At 36.4% G+C, this 19,054-nt stretch overlaps 1 protein-coding gene across 1 annotated transcript in view; it reads left to right on the forward strand.

Moving 5' to 3' along the window:
• Nucleotides 1-19,054, forward strand: part of DGKB (diacylglycerol kinase beta) — an 804,767-nt gene that overhangs the window by 27,018 nt on the left and 758,695 nt on the right. The window lies entirely within an intron of this gene.

Here is a 19,054-nt window from a genome sequence, read left to right on the forward strand (position 1 = left end):
TTGCTCACAGATACCCAAAATAGAAATCAAGGCTACACGTATCTCTACATATATTAAGGCCACAATATAAGGCCCCATCAGGACACTCCTTATCTCCTTGGGTGTTCCAGACACGGCCGATAGTGATCAAGGCACATATTTCACTTCTCAGAATACACAATGCTGGGCTCCTGGACTGTCAGTCAATAAAACTCACTACCCCAGCAGGTCCAGACACCTGGTTTAATTGAGAGGCCTAATGGGCTCCTCAAAGAACTCTCTCTTCAGTCAAAAAATGACAAACCACTAGGCAGTGTCTTTCATGCCCCCAGGCATTAATCTCTCTTAATTCAAGGCCCCTTAGTCAACTCATACCACACACCAGCTTTAAAAAAAAAACCTTCCTTTCGACCTTTCCTATATTTAAAGGGGGAATATGTCTGGCTGGATGTATATAAAGATGAATTATATATGAGGCCCTTTAATAATGTCTTTTTCTACCTTTACAGATTTTCAATTCTGTTCCACCCCCATAGCGCTGGAGGCCAGATGTAGGGTACATACTCTTCTGGGACCTGTTAACCATAGACTGTCCCATGGGCCAGGAACCTGCCCATCTGACATGTGACTCATTTGAGCCTAAACTTCTACCACTCAAAAAAATCTTCATCAGTATTCAGGTTATAAGGCGTAGATAATTAATCCTGGCTCTCCATCTGATTCCCTCCAGAAAATTAAAATTATTCTTCCAGGACTATTCCCTCAGACGATGTGGGCTGCTAGGGAGCTAGGAAACTGGACTTGGTAAATAAAAATGGAGATAACATTAGGAGATAATAATAAAGTCAACACCATATCCCATAATGAAGAAGCCAGACAACCCTTCATTGATAATAATACAAGCCAGAGAAAAATTGACATCAAACAACAAAGGTCTATCAAGTGCAGCCACACACTATTTTGTTGACCATTGGTCTCGTTGCTATTGGTCTGGATGCTTTCACTGGTTTGCAATCCAGAGGCTCCAACACTCCAAGTAAACCATTGTTTTAACCAAACTTGGCAGATGCTGGAGCCCACACCCCTACAACCTGAAGTCTTCACTGGCTTTTCCATTACCAACCAAGCCAACAACTGAGGCAAAGGGCCCATGGTAATTGCCTAAATTGGAGGGCCTGCCTATAGGCTATGCTGGAGCTCCAAGCTCAGCCACAGATATTTTAGTTGACAAACGTGACATCCTATTAACAAGATGCACCCCAAATAGGCCATGTGATTTAAAAACCTATCTGCAGTAGAATCCCTTTCATCACCCATCTGGACAGAATCTTGGACAGTTGGGAGCTTTTAGATGTGGCCACCCTTAATCAGGGATTTAATTGTCAGTTGGGTTCCGGTGCTTCAGTTCAGTGATAGCAACTTCGTTGAGGCAAGCATCATCTTTGCTAGCTGTGCACCCACGAAGACTTTGTTTGAAAGATATAAGTCAAGCTCCCAGGACCAAAATCGCCTTGATATTTTACAAGAAGCTCAGTCTTGGGACTTCTCTGGTGGTGCAGTGATTAAGAATCCGCCTGCCAGTGCAGGGGACATGGGTTCAATCCCTGGTGCAGGAAGATCCCACATGCTGCAGAGCAACTAAGCCCGTGTGCCACAACTACTGAGCCAGTGCCCTAGAGCCCGTGAGCCACAACTACTGAGCCTGTGTGCCACAACTACTGAGCCCAGGCGCCTAGGTTTCCACAAGAAGAGAAGCCACTGCAGTGAGAAGCCCGTGCACCACAACGAAGAGTAGCCCCCTCTCGCCACAACTAGAGAAAGCCCGCACGCAACAACGAAGACCCAATGCAGCCATAAATCAATAAATCAATAAATAAATTTTTAAAAAAAGAAGCTCAGTCTTGTTATAATACCACAGAGCCACAAAAACAAAACCCATATTCACTTGAGTGGGTATCCACTTATAAAGGATACCCCCAGTGCCATATCCCAAACCGCATTGCCCTGGACCAGGAGCTTGTTCTTGAGAAGGTATCACCCTAGATGACACTACTTGGGCCTAAGACTACTCCACTGGAGATGACTTTGCACCCTGTGACAGAGAAAACTACTCCCTGGACACTGAGACCACCATACCAGCAACACCCACCAGTTGTCTCTCCTAAGATGCTGACATGAAACAGTTATTGTTTTTTTTTTTTTTTCGTTGGATGTTAGGGATTCTGTGTTTCCTGAGTTTGCTGTTTACTTAGCTTGTGGTATGCTCCTTGTTCTATAGCTATACTTGCATACCTAAAGGGAAATCTTACAAAGGTTACTGCTCTCTGTGCTATTAAAAAATTAATGGAAATTAGTTCTTCCCCAGGTAGGTAACTTCCTCACATTGGTCCACCCTTCAGTTGGACCTCCCACTCCCCAGAGCCTTCTCCTACTTCCCTTCTTGCTCTACCTTGCCCCCCACAAATGCCCACCCTGTGTCTACGGCCACCAAAACCACCCCTTCCCCATGGCTACAAACAAATACGACTCACCTATACCTTGCTGAGCTAGCAGTTCACACTCTCCGTCAACAAAACTGCTGCACCTACCACCTTGACTCAAGGGAAACACCAAGATATTACTATCACAAACTACATAATTCATACTGTCACACACCTTACAAGTCCACCATGATATTGTTAGAGACCCCCAAACTTCAGATCTGTTTTTGCCATATAAACAGGAAACTTGGATACGGTTGACCTATTTATACTTCTACTTGTTTCCCTCCTTCTGACTCCCATAATAAAATGTTTTCCTAGGCAGTTTAGGGGCATTTATATGCCACTCTGTAGAAGTCTCCTCTACTACTTGGGCTACTGGAATTCTTCAAATAATTGAACTCAAAACTGATGCCAAGACAACAAGAAGTCAACTGTAAGAGAGTTTTGTTTTTGCGCTGTCTTGACCCAGTTTTGAGGGCCTGACTAAAAGCTGGTCAGTTCTCCTTCTTGAGCAGCTGATTAAGTCCACAACCCAACCACTTCCCTTATCAGGCTCTCACATTCAGGATCATGGTGCATCCATGCTAACTGCCTCAGGGTCAGGAACCAGACAAAACTGAGGACAGCCCCTATGCCCGGAGCCTGAAAAATCATCCAAATTAGCCAACCCACAGGGATCTCTCTGAACCTAGCTGACTCTCTCCCCTTTATCCCCTACAGCTATAGCTTGCTGATACCTGCTGGGGTGGTAGAGAGGGCAGTTCTTCTGTGTCCCTGTCTGGCAGCCATCTCTCCTCTGGAGTGCTAAATAGCAGACTTCTCCCTTTCATCTATCCAGATGTCCATATGTTTTGTTCCTCTATCAAAAAAATCTTTAAATCTCATAAAACATGTAGTTAGTTTTCTTTTACTATAAATCAATTACAGGAATGTTTCACCCAAATCTGAAGTTTGTAAATTCCTAGAATTGCCCCAAAGCAAAGTCACATCAAGTTGCTGAAAAATTAGATAAGACATTTCCACCTCCAATAAAGCCGTGGAACCTAAATGTCAAAAGAACCTAAATGTCAAAAGAAGATTAAACTCTTATAGGCATTGATTCATCATAATCATTTTCCTTTTTTGTCTTAGTATTTCTTCTGTCCTTCTGTTCAAATCGGTTTTATCTGTTTCCTGTAACCTCAATTTCTTTGAGTCATCGGTATTCTAGAATTCCACTCTTCAATACACTAGCTCCTAGTCAAAGTTAAATAAAATGATATTGAAAAATTTTTTCCTTAGGTACACTGACCACATTTCTAGGTCTCAGTAGGCACGTGCTACTAGTTGTGACTGTGTTGGTGGGTGCAGAATAGAATTTCCTACAGAGCAGAGAGTCCTATTGGACAGTTCTCTTCTGCAATACCAGTGCCTAGTAATTCCCTCAACTACTTCCAGTATTATTTGTAGGAATAATTTTATGGAGTATATCGGGTATTTTAGGTGAATGTTTGCTAACTGAAGGATAAGATAGGACAATTGGGGAGAAAAAGTGATGAGAAGTAAGAAACGAAACATGCAGTTAGGGAAAAAAATCATTTTTAAGCTAAAGAAGACAGATATACCAATTATGATAAAATATTCTGTGCAATCTTGATATCTCAAATCTTTTTGAATTAATCTTTCTTTTTCTTTTCCTTTTTTTTTTTCTTTTCTACCAGAGATAGTGTGTTATCTTGGATTTGATCTCTACTCTTCTGGGTGGTAAATGTTTTCCTGGACACATGTTTAGTAATACAAAACAAAATATGCTCCTGACAATATGGTTAGCCATCCAGACAGAGCATGTGCACAATGTAAACAGGCTATCATGCATCCTTTAGGGTTGTACTGTCTAGCAAGTCTTGCTGAGTGGAAGTATGGTGACTTTCCCAAATAGATATCCATTGCAGCAAGATACATTCAACTCAATTCAGCAAACCACATGTTTACTTACAACATATAAGAAACAGTGTCCAGCACTGGTACTGGTTTTGAGGTAGCCTGAGCATGTGTCTGAAAACTGGGATGGTTCACCACATACCATGCTTAAGATTAAACCTTGATACATTAACATTTTATAAGATGCAAATTATTTGATCTACTTTTCTGAGCAACAGTATGTGGCCATGATTATCAGCTTGTTTTATATATCCTGTGTGTGTGTGTGTGTGTGTGTGTGTGTGTGTGTGTGAATAGCAGTGTTCCTACCCCATGACACTATTGACATTTGAGGCATTTGAGACCATGTCAGCCTCTGTTGTGAGGGCCTGTTCTGTGCATTGCAGAATGTTTAGCACCATCCATGTCCTCTACCTAATAGATGCCAGTAGCACCCTCTCTTACCAAGTTGTGACAAACAAAAATATCTCCAGATATTGGCACATGCCTCCTGGGTGGCAAAATAGCCTCCATTTGGGAAGCTCTGATCTATGATAATTTCTCAAGAGTATGAATATATTCATATGTATGTTCCTATAGATGTAAATATAGCGAGTAAACAGACTACTGACAGCAAACATTCAGCATTGCTTTTGGCCTCCAATCCCTCCACACTAAACCGGTCTGAGATGGTATGGCATAAAGTAAATACTCAAAACTGCAAATATCAATTCTGTGACTTGTGAAAATTGCCTAAATGGAAATAAAACCCTTGATTAATAATACTGAATCAAAATCAGCTCTATGAAATCTATCTTTATTAACAGAGCCCTGAGTAAACACATCCTTTTTTTAATCAACTAAAAGATATTCCTGTCAGTGCAGAGAGATTATCGTGTTTGGCCATGTCTAAGTCACTGTTTTTGAAGTGAAATTACAAGGCTGGCAAAGAAGCAATGCTACTTTTCAGAGTCCAACCAATGAGAATGATTAACGAAGCAAATAGCTAACTGAAAGTAATCCAGTTACGGTTTTCATAGTTTATCCTCCAAAAATTGATAGATTTTTTTTTTTAACATCTTTATTGGAGTATAATTGCTTTACAATGGTGTGTTAGTTTCTGCTTTATAACAAAGTGAATCAGCTATTCATATACATAAATCCCCATATCTCTTCCCTCTTGCGTCTCCCTCCCACCCTCCCTATCCCACCCCTCTACGAGGTCACAAAGCACCGAGCTGATCTCCCTGTGCTATGCGGCTGCTTCCCACTAGCTATCTGTTTTACATTTGGTAGTGTATATATGTCCATGCCACTCTCTCACTTTGTCCCAGCTTACCCTTCCCCCTCCCCGTGTTTAGATTTTACACAAACCAGAAAGTGTAAATTTAAAAAACAAACAAAAAATACTTCTGAGTCTGGAATTTGGCTATGGTAAGGTCTACTTTGCCCTGAGTGCCTCTGATATCCCTTTATTTTAATTAGGATTAATTACTCATAGATAAAGCATTATGACTGGCCATATTCACACATGCATGAAGGCATTAAGGTCTCAAAATGAGGCTGTACAATCAGTTACAGAGACTCGTTGCCTGGATTGGAAAAGAGAGTAATGTTCTTCCAAATTTCAGCATGGGATCCCTTACTGGTTAATAATATTATGAATTATTATTTTTAAAATAAATCCTATAATTTTGTGTGAAAAGCCTAATTATTGTATCATAGTTTGATGTTAAAATAGTTTATAAAAAGAAGCCATTTTAAATACACAAAATTATAACCCTTTTTGTTTATATACGTTGTTTTCATTTTTAATGTGCTGGTGACCTAAAAACGGGGGATTCCTCTCCATCTCAGAGAGGTTCTGCCAATGTTCTTCTCGTTGCTTATTGTGACATTAGTCTGCAAGGCATTGGAGTAAGAGGTAATTGAACTACCAAGTGTAACATCTGAAGTTTCAGTAACAACCCTTTGGCATGAAAGGTGAGGACTGAAAGTGTTTGCCAAGATTGTGAGGGATGGAATCCAGAATTCAGGACTATCACCACCATATCACTCTTGGAGTCCAAAGAAATTAAAAAGGATTTAACAAAATAATTAAACCGAGCCCATGACTTGAGGAGCTTTTGTGTTTGGCAAAGGCACTTGAGAGCAGGATCTTCCTTAGCAACCGGTTAATCATGATCTCCTGGCTTGTTCATCAATATCCCCTTTATCCATTCAGATGCTTTTTTTTAATGTACATTTTGCAGATACATGGATCAATCAGTCTGTCTAGAGTTTTGGTCTGCTTTACTTAAGTAAAGCCCATTTACCTGTAATATATTAAATAGTATATTTTTCAGCATTTTAAAATGTAAAACGCATCAGGAATCAGCACTAATATTTTCTCAGATAAATCGCTGCACTGATTACCATGAAGTACATTGATGTCACTATCACTATGACAACATTATGGCAAGAACTAGTCACTCTAAGCTACCTAGTAAGAGGGATTGTCATCTATATTTCCGAATAAAATGTAACACATATTAGGACCTCTACTTTCTTGCATAAATTAGTACCTTAATGGTTAGGGAATGTTGAATCACAATTGGATGAAGAAACCATTCACGTTTATCTCTAAAGGTAAGATTTGAATATTTGAGGACTGTATCCTGTAACTTTTCAGTCAGTTAGAAAGGAAGCAATTGTTTTACCATTATAAGGAACTATTTGAGGCAATAAATACCCTTCTCTTTACCTGCTTTTTTGTTTTGTTTGTTTTGCATTTAAGAAAGGACAGTGCTGTGATATCAACAAATAGTCTAAATAAATAAGTGAACTTTGGGATCTATATGAAGGTTTTTATGTGAAGTAGTATTTGAATCAGTCTTTTAGGATATTGCACTTATACTTTTAGGATATTGCTTAATTTTTAATTTTCAGCTCCTTATGATAGAAATGAGTCACCCTCTTGTACTGTTCCATTTTTAATTAAGCAAGGATTCAAAATCTTTTTTTCATTGTTAACTGTAAAAATAACTTGACTCTTATGTGTTCTCTGTTCCCCTCCCACTAAGGATGTCCTATAGAAAATATATAAAGGTGTACTAGAGCCTTTGGAAGAAAATATTAGTCATCACTAACTCCATTCATCTAGGAATGTACTGCTGCCAATATTTTTAGATTATTTATGCTCCATTTTGTACTTGTTTTAGTTTGTACAGTAGAGTGTCAGCATTCTGACATTTGTTGTGTAGAGAACTGTATCACCACACGATATGACATGGAACAGTTGACAAATGGCAATTTTCCCAGTAATGTTTGCCTTTTTTATTTGATCTGAGCCAAATAGAAACTCTGTAGAGGAATTCCTTCCTTGTAAGATATGGTTGATTATACAAAGAAAAACAAAGGTATAACCTATACTGAGTTTGAAAGTCTACTTTTCATCTTCAGCCGTTAGAGAATATGACAGGCAGGTAAGTGATAGGAGCTGTAATCATGGAGATGGACACTGTGTTACCTTAATTACAAAATTCTTAATGAACGTTATCGAAACACTGTTTCTTTTATTGTAAATTTATGTTGTATCATATGGTGCTAGAAACACTGAAAGAAAAACAAACATTACAAACATTCTCGGCAAAGGGTGTGCTATTCTGAGTATATTATTTGATGCAAAAACTCAAGTATGTTTTTTGTGTTACTCAAGTATCTATTTGGAACAATTGGGAAAAATAATTGCAAAAAATTGAACATGGATAGTATTTATCTATAAACAGCCTGAAGTTTCTCTGAGAAGTGATATGATTAATTCAACATTCAATATATATATATATATTTGTGTGTGTGTGTGTAAATCTCTGTATTGGATCACAAATGTACATAATCTGATTATAACATTTCCCCCCAATTATACTATTTTTAGTAGAAAACTAAACAACTTTTGTTTTCTAAATTCTACTTATATAGCTGTATTATACACCATCTAGACAAAGAAGAAAATAAATATCATTTCAATAGAAGACATTTTAAATATGGTTCAGTTAGCATTTTAAACAAAAATTAAACATAGATAAGCATAGATACAGAGAAGAAAAAGAATCAAAGTCTATTGGATATGCAAAAGCTTCAAGAGGAGAGAATTTCAGACTTGTATTTTTAGTGGAAAAAAAAGTCAGATTGATTGCTTTAAGAGATTTGTTTCCATGAGTCATAATTTCCTTGCAAATTATAGTTTCTATTTTAAAGTAAGCCTTTAGCAGAGCATATTGTATATCACTAAAAAATCTGTTCAATACCATTCATCTAACCTATTTTTATTATATAATAACACAAGCATTAGATTTCCTATATCCTATATAAAGTTAACCTACTTTCTACAGCCTTCCCCGCACACACATACAGAAACATACACTTACATGGCTTTTGTGTTTATTCTTCTCTGTAATCCAAGTGATATATTTTACAATAATTTTATTTTTATGCCTCTCCTTAGAAATTCTTACAGACGTAAACAAATTTAAAATTCAGTACCCTGAGAACAGTTTTTTTTTATTTGAAGATTTAAGCAACAGTAGATTTTTTGGTAATCTCTGAGAGAGCTAGGGCATCAAAATCATAAAGCAGTTCAAATCTTAAGAAATAAGGTTCAGATCTCATAGGATATTAGTCATATATTTTATTAATCATTTTAATGTGATGATTACTCCCTCACCTAGTGTTTTAAATTTATTTAAGTTCTGTGATTTTGTAGCAAGTCAGAAATAGAAGGTAGCAAAGTACTCTCTTCTTTTTCTTTCTTTAGGCTTTAAAAAGCAAGTGTTTTAGTTAATTGCTCTGGAAATAAATAAAATCTGCTGCTTATAGATTTAGGGCAAAAGGACAGCAAAATCTTTGTGTTATACACGGACTCTGATTTATTACAGTTTGCCTGCTTAAGCTACGTCAAATAGCTTTTATACTACACAAGGAATCCTAACGTTTAAAAAAATATTAAGTTTAAAATGGAAACTTTTTTCTAGTGTGTATGTTAGAGTATATATCAAGCCTTAGTTTATTTGCAATGCATGGTAAAAGTGGCATTTGTGACTAGAATGACAAGCATTCCAGACACTGATTTTTGTCACATCCAGTTCCTAAGGCAAAGTAGTCTGTCATTATTTTACTAAAACAGTATCATCTTGATTTACCTTAAAGTTACGTTCAGTGTTCTTTTACCAGCAGGTTTAGGCATGACTGTGACTTAAAAAAAATAATAAAAGGGCTTCACGAATCCAGGAATTTTTCCACATACAGTATTGCATTTCATAAGCTTAATGTTAACATGCTTAGTTATTTTTCCTTTCTTTTTTCTTGAATAAACCTAATTGGTTTCACAAATGTTTGTTTTAAATTCAGTTGATTCTGTCTTGTAGTTAGGAAATGGAAAATCGACTAGATATTTTTGCTCACCTACAAATTTTACACCAAATAACCATTTAAAAAGTACTATATTTAGTGTCCACAAAGGAGATATCTTGTGGCCAGAATTTTCTGCCAGGAATACACCATAAGTCTTTTGTTAGTATTGTGAGGAAGTACGAAAGGAGGTAGGAAACTTTATTTTCTGCAATATAAATGAGATTTTTTTCCTCTACGATCTCAGAGCTCAGTAAACATAGGGACACCTTAAAATATATTTCTTTATGATATTTATTTCATGAGCCCAGGCTCTTTCCAGCCTCTGAAGTACACAGGCCTTATTTATTGCTATATCACCATCTGTCAGAAAATATTTTGAGTTGAACAGAAACAGCAAAAGAACAATCCGACTTGCAGATGTTGTTCAACTGAGAAATTAATTCCAACGACTGAAATTGTCATTTAGGGAGCATGGGTTTATTTTTTGTTTTCATTTTGATACAATAGTTTACATGATCTGACTCCTTGGGATAAGGAAAGAAAATACTAATTATTTTTCATTCAGATTTGCATTTGAAATTTCACTTTAGGGCTTTACACAAAAATGGTTCAAGAGCCCTGTGACACCTCCTGTTGCCCTGTGTTCTGTGTTAGCCTACTATAAACAGCTGATCTGCACTCCAGAGAGAGATCTATAAATACTGTCCATGGCAGGAGGAGTTCAGGGCCATCTTTTGGAAGAGAGTCTAGGAATAATACACAGTGTGTTCTCAACAAGATTTGTTTCCCTGTTGAAACAAGAATAGCCCTTCCAGGGGAAAAGTCACAAAAAGGCAACTTTGGGGAGTGGGCAGGAAATTCTGAGGGGCAATTTTATCTGCATTTTCTCTGAGATTGATGGGTGGGCATTTTGAGAATGATTTCTGTCCTATTTGTCTTTTTCTCCTCCAAATCATTCATTCATTCATTCATTCATTTCCTTTTCCCCTTGTGGCGTTCATTTTTTAATTTATTCATTCAACTAATATTTATTAAGCAATTTAGCATTATAAGCCACTTTATTTTTATTTTATTTAACAAATTTGTTCCAACTACAAGACTTTACATTTTCCTATTACTATATTTTATTTCTTCAAAGCATTCGTCACTGCTTGATACCGTCCAAACAAATGTTGCTACATTGTCTGTTTCCCTCTCACAAATTGTACTTTGTCAGAAAAAGAAATTCTCTGTGTTGTTCAGTGCTGAATTTCCCAGATCTGGGGGGCATCTAGTGATAGTAGTGTTGATAGTAAATAATAGTAATAATAATAATTATTATTAATAGCAGCTACCTCTTGCTAAAATTTTTATATGTTCAAAAATGAAAAAAATGAATGAATGAAGTCTTACTAGAGGAATCACTGGCATTAATTAGGTCCAAATCATGTTAATGCACTTAATGACCAATTGATCCCATAAATTTTCACTTTCAAATAACCCAGAGTTTCCTATAGTCAGAGGGTTTCTGCAATCACTCCTTTTTACCGTTCCTCCAGCATATTTGTATTCAACAGGAATTAGAATTACTTTTTTTGTGTGAGATCTTAACAATGTATTAAATGAATGATCACTTGAGGCTGGGCCCCTAATTGTCTTTACATTGTTTATGATTCAAGAATCCTTAAAGAGGACTGATGGTAACACCAAGAGTCTACCCTTGCTTTGATTCCGGCATCATCTGTTCCTTGCACAGTTGTTGTTATCAGAGTTTTTGTTAATTCTTTTACAAATGGCATAATGCAGGACAGGACAGTGAAAGTTCTGGTGAGGAATGAACAATCAAAATAATTTTGACACATGGAAAACAAGTCAAAATAAAGAGCTAGTGTTTTACAAAAATTAATGGAAACTCTTGTATTTAAGTTAAAAAAAAATAGTTGACAATACATAATAAGAAAATGCCCAGAATAACAGTATTATTGTGAGAACAAAATACATCACATTCTTTGAATGATGCAAATGTATGGTGAATATGCTAAAAGCATGAAATTTTATGTTCTTTGATAAAAATATATGCTCAAATAAAGGATACCATACATTGCATTTATAAGATGGATACTAAAAATTTACTTCCATTTCAGCAGGGTCAATTTAATTTAGTCCATGCTTTCCCAGAGAAAGGGGCCTGACTCTCACCACAAGGAAATCTTTGGGTAAAGAATAAATAACTGTCTCTCAGTCAGGTTATAGGTAGAATTCAGGCAATGGATGGTAGAAAGGAGTGGATGATACTCAAGTCACTTCCACGTCTGAGATTTGATTATTGGCTAAATAATTCAAGACTAAAAAACAAAAAAACCCCAAGTAGTAACAACAACAAAAACCCCTGAAGGTAAATGGGAAAAGACAGGATCTTTTATTTCCAGCCATCAAAGATAGAGGATATATTAATTTTTTTTATTAAAAGAGCTCTCTTGAGAACCTATGATTTTAGTTTCGTCTTCTATATTAAAAAGAGCTACGAATGGGTAATTTATTATCACAGATATTTTACTTCTCACTGTGAAAACAGCACTATTACATGTAGCTTGATTCAGTTAACCACACATACAAACACAATAAATCAAAGATCTTTCAAATAAAATTTTCTAAAGCCTCAAGTTAGGAGCTCATTTTTTTTTTTACTTGTTCACATTCTAATTGTTGCTTATCATCTAAGAGCAGGCTTGTTATATTGTGGGTTTTTTGTTTTTTGTTTTTTGTTTTTTAATTAATTTATTTATTTATTTATTTTTGGCTTTGTTGGGTCTTCGTTTCTGTGCGAGGGCTTTCTCTAGTTGCGGCAAGCGGGGACCGCTCTTCATCGCGGTGCGCGGGCCTCTCACTGTCGCGGCCTCTCCCGTTGCCGAGCACAGGCTCCAGACGCGCAGGCTCAGTAGTTGTGGCTCACGGGCCTAGTTGCTCCGTGGCATGTGGGATCTTCCCAGACCAGGGCTCGAACCCGTGTCCCCTGCATTGGCAGGCAGATTCTTAACCACTGTGCTACCAGGGAAGCCCCTATATTGTGTTTCTTGACTATTATGAGAGTAAGTCAACAGAAGCTTGTTTTTATTATCTTAATATGTATTTCAGTATCTGGTGGGGGGAAATGGAAGGGAGAAAAGAGATCAAACTTGTCTGAGATAAAAAGATATGAGAATAATAGAAATATTTGTGAATTCTCTGCTATCGGTACCATTAAGCAGAAGGTGGACACAGATATTTCAGTTCTGAATTTCTCTAATATGTGGAATATGGCTGAGTGGGCTACCACACGCTCCTCTCCATGCCTTTGTCAGAAAGAAGAATATTCCATTCACAGATCCCCAGCAACTATTAGAGTAGGTTCCTACTTTGGACTAACCTTACACCTATCTATTTGTCTGTCTGTCTGTCTGTCTTTCTCCCTCTCAGTTTCTCAAATACCTTTTGCTCTAGTTACTTTTCTGGCTAATATTCTCCAGTGGAATTCATTAGTTTTATATACTTTACTGATTTTTACGTTTTAAACAAAATTGTTCACCAGCAAAGATAATTCAAGTCTTTTAAGCACTACAGTTACATTTTGCCCCCAAATCCTCTGAAATTGTCAAATAATTTTTATAGTTGTTTTTAAAAATTATGAAAAACATCCACCTTAAATGAGTCGTTCACAGTTTCTAAAGTTAGAAAGCACTTCTTGTTTAGGGTGTGACGTGGGTAAAAATAGTTTGTTTACATTCTGTGGGAGTTTTTCAATCCTCTTAGATTTTTCCCTAGCACATTTAGATTAAATTTTTCATTTAAAATTGTCTCCATCTTTCATGTAAAAAAAAAAAAAAATTCTGTAGATAACGAGCTGAAGTTTCAGTCTAAAACTTAAAGTTAGTATTAATTCAGTAGTTCAACTGAACCAATAACTACTATGAGGCATATCACTGAATTCATTCATTTCCAATAACTGGCTCCTGCAAAAATTTGCGTTATGTGTAGAATGAATAAAATGTGTCAGAATCTGTTGTAAAATGTACAATTTATGCATATTATGTCCTTAAGATGAAATTTTAAAGGGCTTTAGCTATTAAGAATCTTCTATCATTTTATTTTTATATAATGTTCTGTAACATAGATTTTATATGGCATATTTTAACAAAATTGTGTTAGCAATCAAACGGAAGTATTTCCTTCTCTAATTCTCAGTTATTTGTCTTTACAACATCCCTGTACTTGAATTGACCAAGAAAGAAAATTAAAAATTAATTAGACTGCCTGAGGTTATCGTGGAATGGGGCCAAGGAAAAAATCCAGCTCGATCTCTCATCTGGTCATTCTGTTCTAATAGAAGTAGCACAAACTCAGGGAGTATGCAACATTGATTGAACATCCACTTAAAAACTTCTACCATTGCTGTTTAATTAGGATTTTTCCTTGAACAAGCAAAATGACGCCAATCCATTCTGATATCACCAGCATGAATCACTGAAAAGTTATTTAGCAAAATTTTACTATGCCTTTAGTACTGTGCTATGTGAAGTATAAAAAAGCCTTTTAAGACTTAGTCCTTCCATCAAGGCGCTGTGTCTAAAGAGGGAGATAAATTTAAAAGCTAAATTGTATCTTACTCCTTCACTCCTAGGAAATAAGAGAAGGAAATGATTAGCATGGGCTGTTACAGTAATAAGGCTCAAGCCAGGCCTTGAGAATTGGGGAGGATATAGTTGTGTTGACAGAAGAATGAAAGGCATGTCATGATGGGAGAAAATACAATTAAATGTATGGAGTCAGGAAGAAAATAGAGCATTTAAGAGGGAGAAGGGAGTGGCCGTTTTCGAGTGTGGCTGCGGAGTGCGAGTTGGAAATGGTTTTTAATATATGGGAGTGGTGCCAAATAATGGAGAGCATTGAAAAGTCAAATACATGATTTTAGAACTGATCAGAAGGTTTTCTCATAATGTCTTCTATTCTTTTCATGATAGGCCTATAAAAATTTAATAGACATGGATAGTGGTGTTAATATATGTTACTATCACTCAGTTCTATTTTCTTTTTCTGTGTTTTGAATCAAATTATATATTTACTTATGACAACTAAGTGGTATGTATATGTGATGAATACAAACCATCACTAAACCACAATTAAGAGACAAGTGTTTCGGTTTTGTTTTGTTTGTTTTAGTTAAGGTCTGTTCTAAAGCATTTTTCTTAGAAATCATGCTGTAAACGATGCTCAGGTTTCTATCATTAGTCTTCAATCTGGAGTGTCACTGATTTGGTTCAAGAAATTATACTTCTTGCCCCCGATCTCATTTAATGGCCAACAGTCAATTACTCATGAATCTTTTCTCCATACTGTTGCCAGGAAGATCTCTTTAAAATGAAAATTAAAAACATTTTTTTCACTGCCCCTAGCTCACCCAACTCCTGTTTAAAATTTTTAAATTATGTTAGAATAAATTCCAAGATTCTTTTCATAACCTCTAAGATCTTTCTTTTTCTGGCTTTGGCTCTCCATCTAACTCTGTCTATTAAGCTTACTCATGTGCTTTTTTCTCCATTTATCTGAAACAGTTACAATTATTCAAAGTGCTGTGTTATTCTGTGACTCTATGCCTTAGCACTTTATGTTCTTATTTATAAAATTCAACTGTTAAACACATCAATTCTTCCAAATGTTCATCAGGCATCACCTCCAATGTAGAATCTCTCCTTGCTCCCAAATTTCTACCCTTTTTTCCTAAAGATAATCAAGTTTACTAACGTAAAGTTTTACATACAAATTTCTTATAGCAAATATCATATATATTTATATTTTCATTATTTTATTTTTATATTTTTTCTTCCTTATTGTATTATATACTACCTCAGGGAAAGGTCTATACTGTATTTATCCACATATTTCCCGTGCTTAATGCAGTGTCTGCAATATGGTAGATTGTTATTAATATTGGTTGAATTAGAATAAATCTTCCACCTACTGAAAGGAAGAATAAAAAATTTTTGATACATGTTAGCTGTGGAATGGGTATAGAGCACATGTTAACACCAGGAGCTCTAGAGCATGCTTATTTGGCAATCAAATCTTGCTCCATCACTCCCTAGCATATCAAACAGTTGTCAAACAATTGCCTTTGGATTTTAGTAAGGTAACTGATTCTCAAGGACAAATATACCACCCACCCCCAATCCAATGTGAATTTATGCAAAAAACAAGTAGGCCAAGAGAGGCAAAGATGAGCAATGGAGAGAGAGAGAGACACAGAAGGAGGGGCAGAGAGCACAACTGCGTCACAAGTTCTTGGTTCTGGTGGCCGTAGTCCACATCTTGCCTAAGATCATTTTACCTGCATTTCTATCACTTGAAACCAACAGAATCCTAAATAATAAAATAGAGTATACATTAGCATCTGTGAGATTTTGTATATTTGTTGAAAATAAGATGGAAAACGAAAACCACCACTTGAAATAATTGTAGGAGCATTTATTAGCCTTGCTACTAGTACTGTCTTATTTTGTATGTATACACCCCCCCGCCCCCCACATGCACACCTACGCCTACATCTACTTACAAGGAATTCCATAAACATTAATGTGTTCTAAAGGGGCACAGGGAGATGTTTCATTATATTTTGAATGAGTTACATCTGGATTTGCTAGGATCATGATGAAAAGCTTGTGCTTTTTAAGGTAAACATGTACTCTCTACCCCACAATAAATCATTTTATTCAAAACATAAAATGTTAAAGTAATTTTATCTTTGAAAAAAGCAATGCTGTGCTTTTGCTGTTGTTGCTGCTGTTATTTTAAGGTAAAATAGGATGTCCTCTACACTTCTGCAGCTGAAGTGAAGAATGACATTGAAAACAGCTCTTTTCAAACTGGAAAGTACCATATTCATTTCTGAAACTGTAGCAATAGGGGAACTTATAATATGGATGTATAATTTATTTCTCACGTTTGAGGGTCTGAAGTACCTCATAAAAATATGTAAACCATTACATACTTAATAATAAACCAAACTGATGATTATTGATGATTATAGACTTTGTCACACACTATTCATATTGGCAAGTATTTTTTCACAATTCTAGACAAATGGTTGTATGGTTGGTGAGACTATGATTATAAAGGACTCATAAATATATCATCCCGCATGATATCAAGGCTAAGAGCAGAAGTGTTTTTACCCAGTGGATAAATGTCATAATTCAGCAGCCTGCACTAATGTGTTTTCATGTTATGCAATTTGGATCCTCTGAGAAGTATATGCTGAGGATCTACACAGAAAGTCTACAAAGGTTTATTGTGGAGGAACACCTGTAAAATAAAGATGGGGGGAAGAAGCAGGATTCTGCAGGAGAAACTTTCAGGCCAGGTTTTGGATTTATTAAATTTTGCCAATCCAACAGAGAGGTCTGAATGAAAGGTTGCCTGTTAGAAGAGTCCTTTGTTAAGCAGAAATGACGCAACCTTTGTACCACCTTGTTTACTCAACTATCTGCTGCATCCAGAGAGTGGCCTTGGCTCAAAATTTGTGGTGAATGAGAAAGACTTAACAAGTGGAAGCTGTCATCTGAACCACACTCTCCAGAGCCGGACAGGGAGTCTATCCTTGCATCATCATGGCACATCTCCGTGACTGCCACATTGGAGATATATAGGTTAATAAGAAAGGTATATTTTCATCAAGTTAGTGAGCACAACTCTTTGAGAGACAGGACCATTGACTAGAATTCCAAATTGTGTGTTTTTAAATTAGAAAAGTTTTGCTTACTGAACTATCTAGTGGTTACCAGCAGGAAGTGCTTGAGTGAAAAATGGAAGGAGAGATATGGAAATAAAGTCAATATTTTGTTCAATAAAACTTTATTATGTAAAAAACAAGCAGTTGGGACTTCCCTGGTGGTCCACTGGTTAAGAATCCGCCTTCCAATGCAGGGGATGTGGGTCCGATCCCTGGTTGGGGAACTAAGATCCCACATGCTGCAGGGCAGCTAAGCCCACGTGCTGCAACTACTGAGCCCATGCGCTCTAGATCCCGTGTGCTCTAAATCCCGTGTGCCACAACTAGAGAGCCTGTGTGCCGCAACTACTGAGCCCACGCACTCTGGAGCCTGTGCACCACAACTAGAGAGAAGCCCGTGAGCCGCAAGGAAGATCCCACGTGCCGCAACTGAGACCTGACACAGCCAAACAAATAAATAAATATTTAAAACAGAAAACAAATACAAACAAGCAGTTAACCTGCATGCACACTAATCTTCAAAGCAAGTGAAACACAAGGCCATTTTCAAAATAGGATAAAAATTCAAGAATAAAAGGAAAGAGAAAACGAATATAAGTAGAGTTATGCCAAAGAAAAATGCAATAAAGAAAGAACCTAAAAAAATAATTTCTAAACTGGAACACACATTAAACCAACCATACAACCCCTAAAATAACTATCACCTCTAAGAATGGGATTGTCAGATGTGAAAGTGAGTGTGTGGAATTAAAACATATAATAAATCTTTAAGTTGGGATATCATGTTGTCTGGTGTTTGTCCTGAGCCCTTCTGCCTGAGATCCTGGGTAATGAAAAATTTACCAATGCCTTTGATTTGATTTGATTTGACAGCAAAAGAAGTATTTGTTATTATAACTTTCAAAATCTGGGTAGAGAAGATAAGTGGATTCACAGTACTAAGCATACAGTATTCACATCAACTTTAGAATGAATAAAAAGACAATGCTATGTGACAGTGACAATAGTATCACACTAGTCAGTATCAATTGAAGTTTTGGAGGAAAATCGCAATTGTCATTGTCATTTTCACTCCTTGGCTAGATTTGCTCTATTAAATAAAGTAATATTTATAGATTAAATTTTCTCAAATTACAATATGAACAAGTTTATATTTGCATTCTTTTTTACTTTCAGTGATAAAATCTAACGTTTGGAGCTTTTCATTTCTTTTGACAGCAAGGATTGTGGAAGAATAGTCCTAAAATGTTTAAATTACTGAGATTTCCAGTGACCTCTTTCAGGTGGGCATATTGGAGCAGTTACTTAGTCAGCTAGCACCACAGTGTGTGATTTAGTAACAAAAATGGTTACTAGGTTACAAATGAGTTATGTTGTCCTTAATGGACTGTAGGGCTGTGAATACCCAAATTAGTTTCCTCCCCCAAATTTAAAAATATTATTCAAGAAACTGGATCATGATGGCAGATTGAGTGAATAAAGGCATATAACTCTAGTCTGCTTAAAATATCCTAAAAGGATGAAAAACGTATTTTTAAAAAAATCTCTCTACTACACTGCCAAA

Source organism: Eschrichtius robustus, chromosome 8, assembly GCF_028021215.1.
Source record: "Eschrichtius robustus isolate mEscRob2 chromosome 8, mEscRob2.pri, whole genome shotgun sequence".
NCBI lineage: Eukaryota > Metazoa > Chordata > Mammalia > Artiodactyla > Eschrichtiidae > Eschrichtius > Eschrichtius robustus.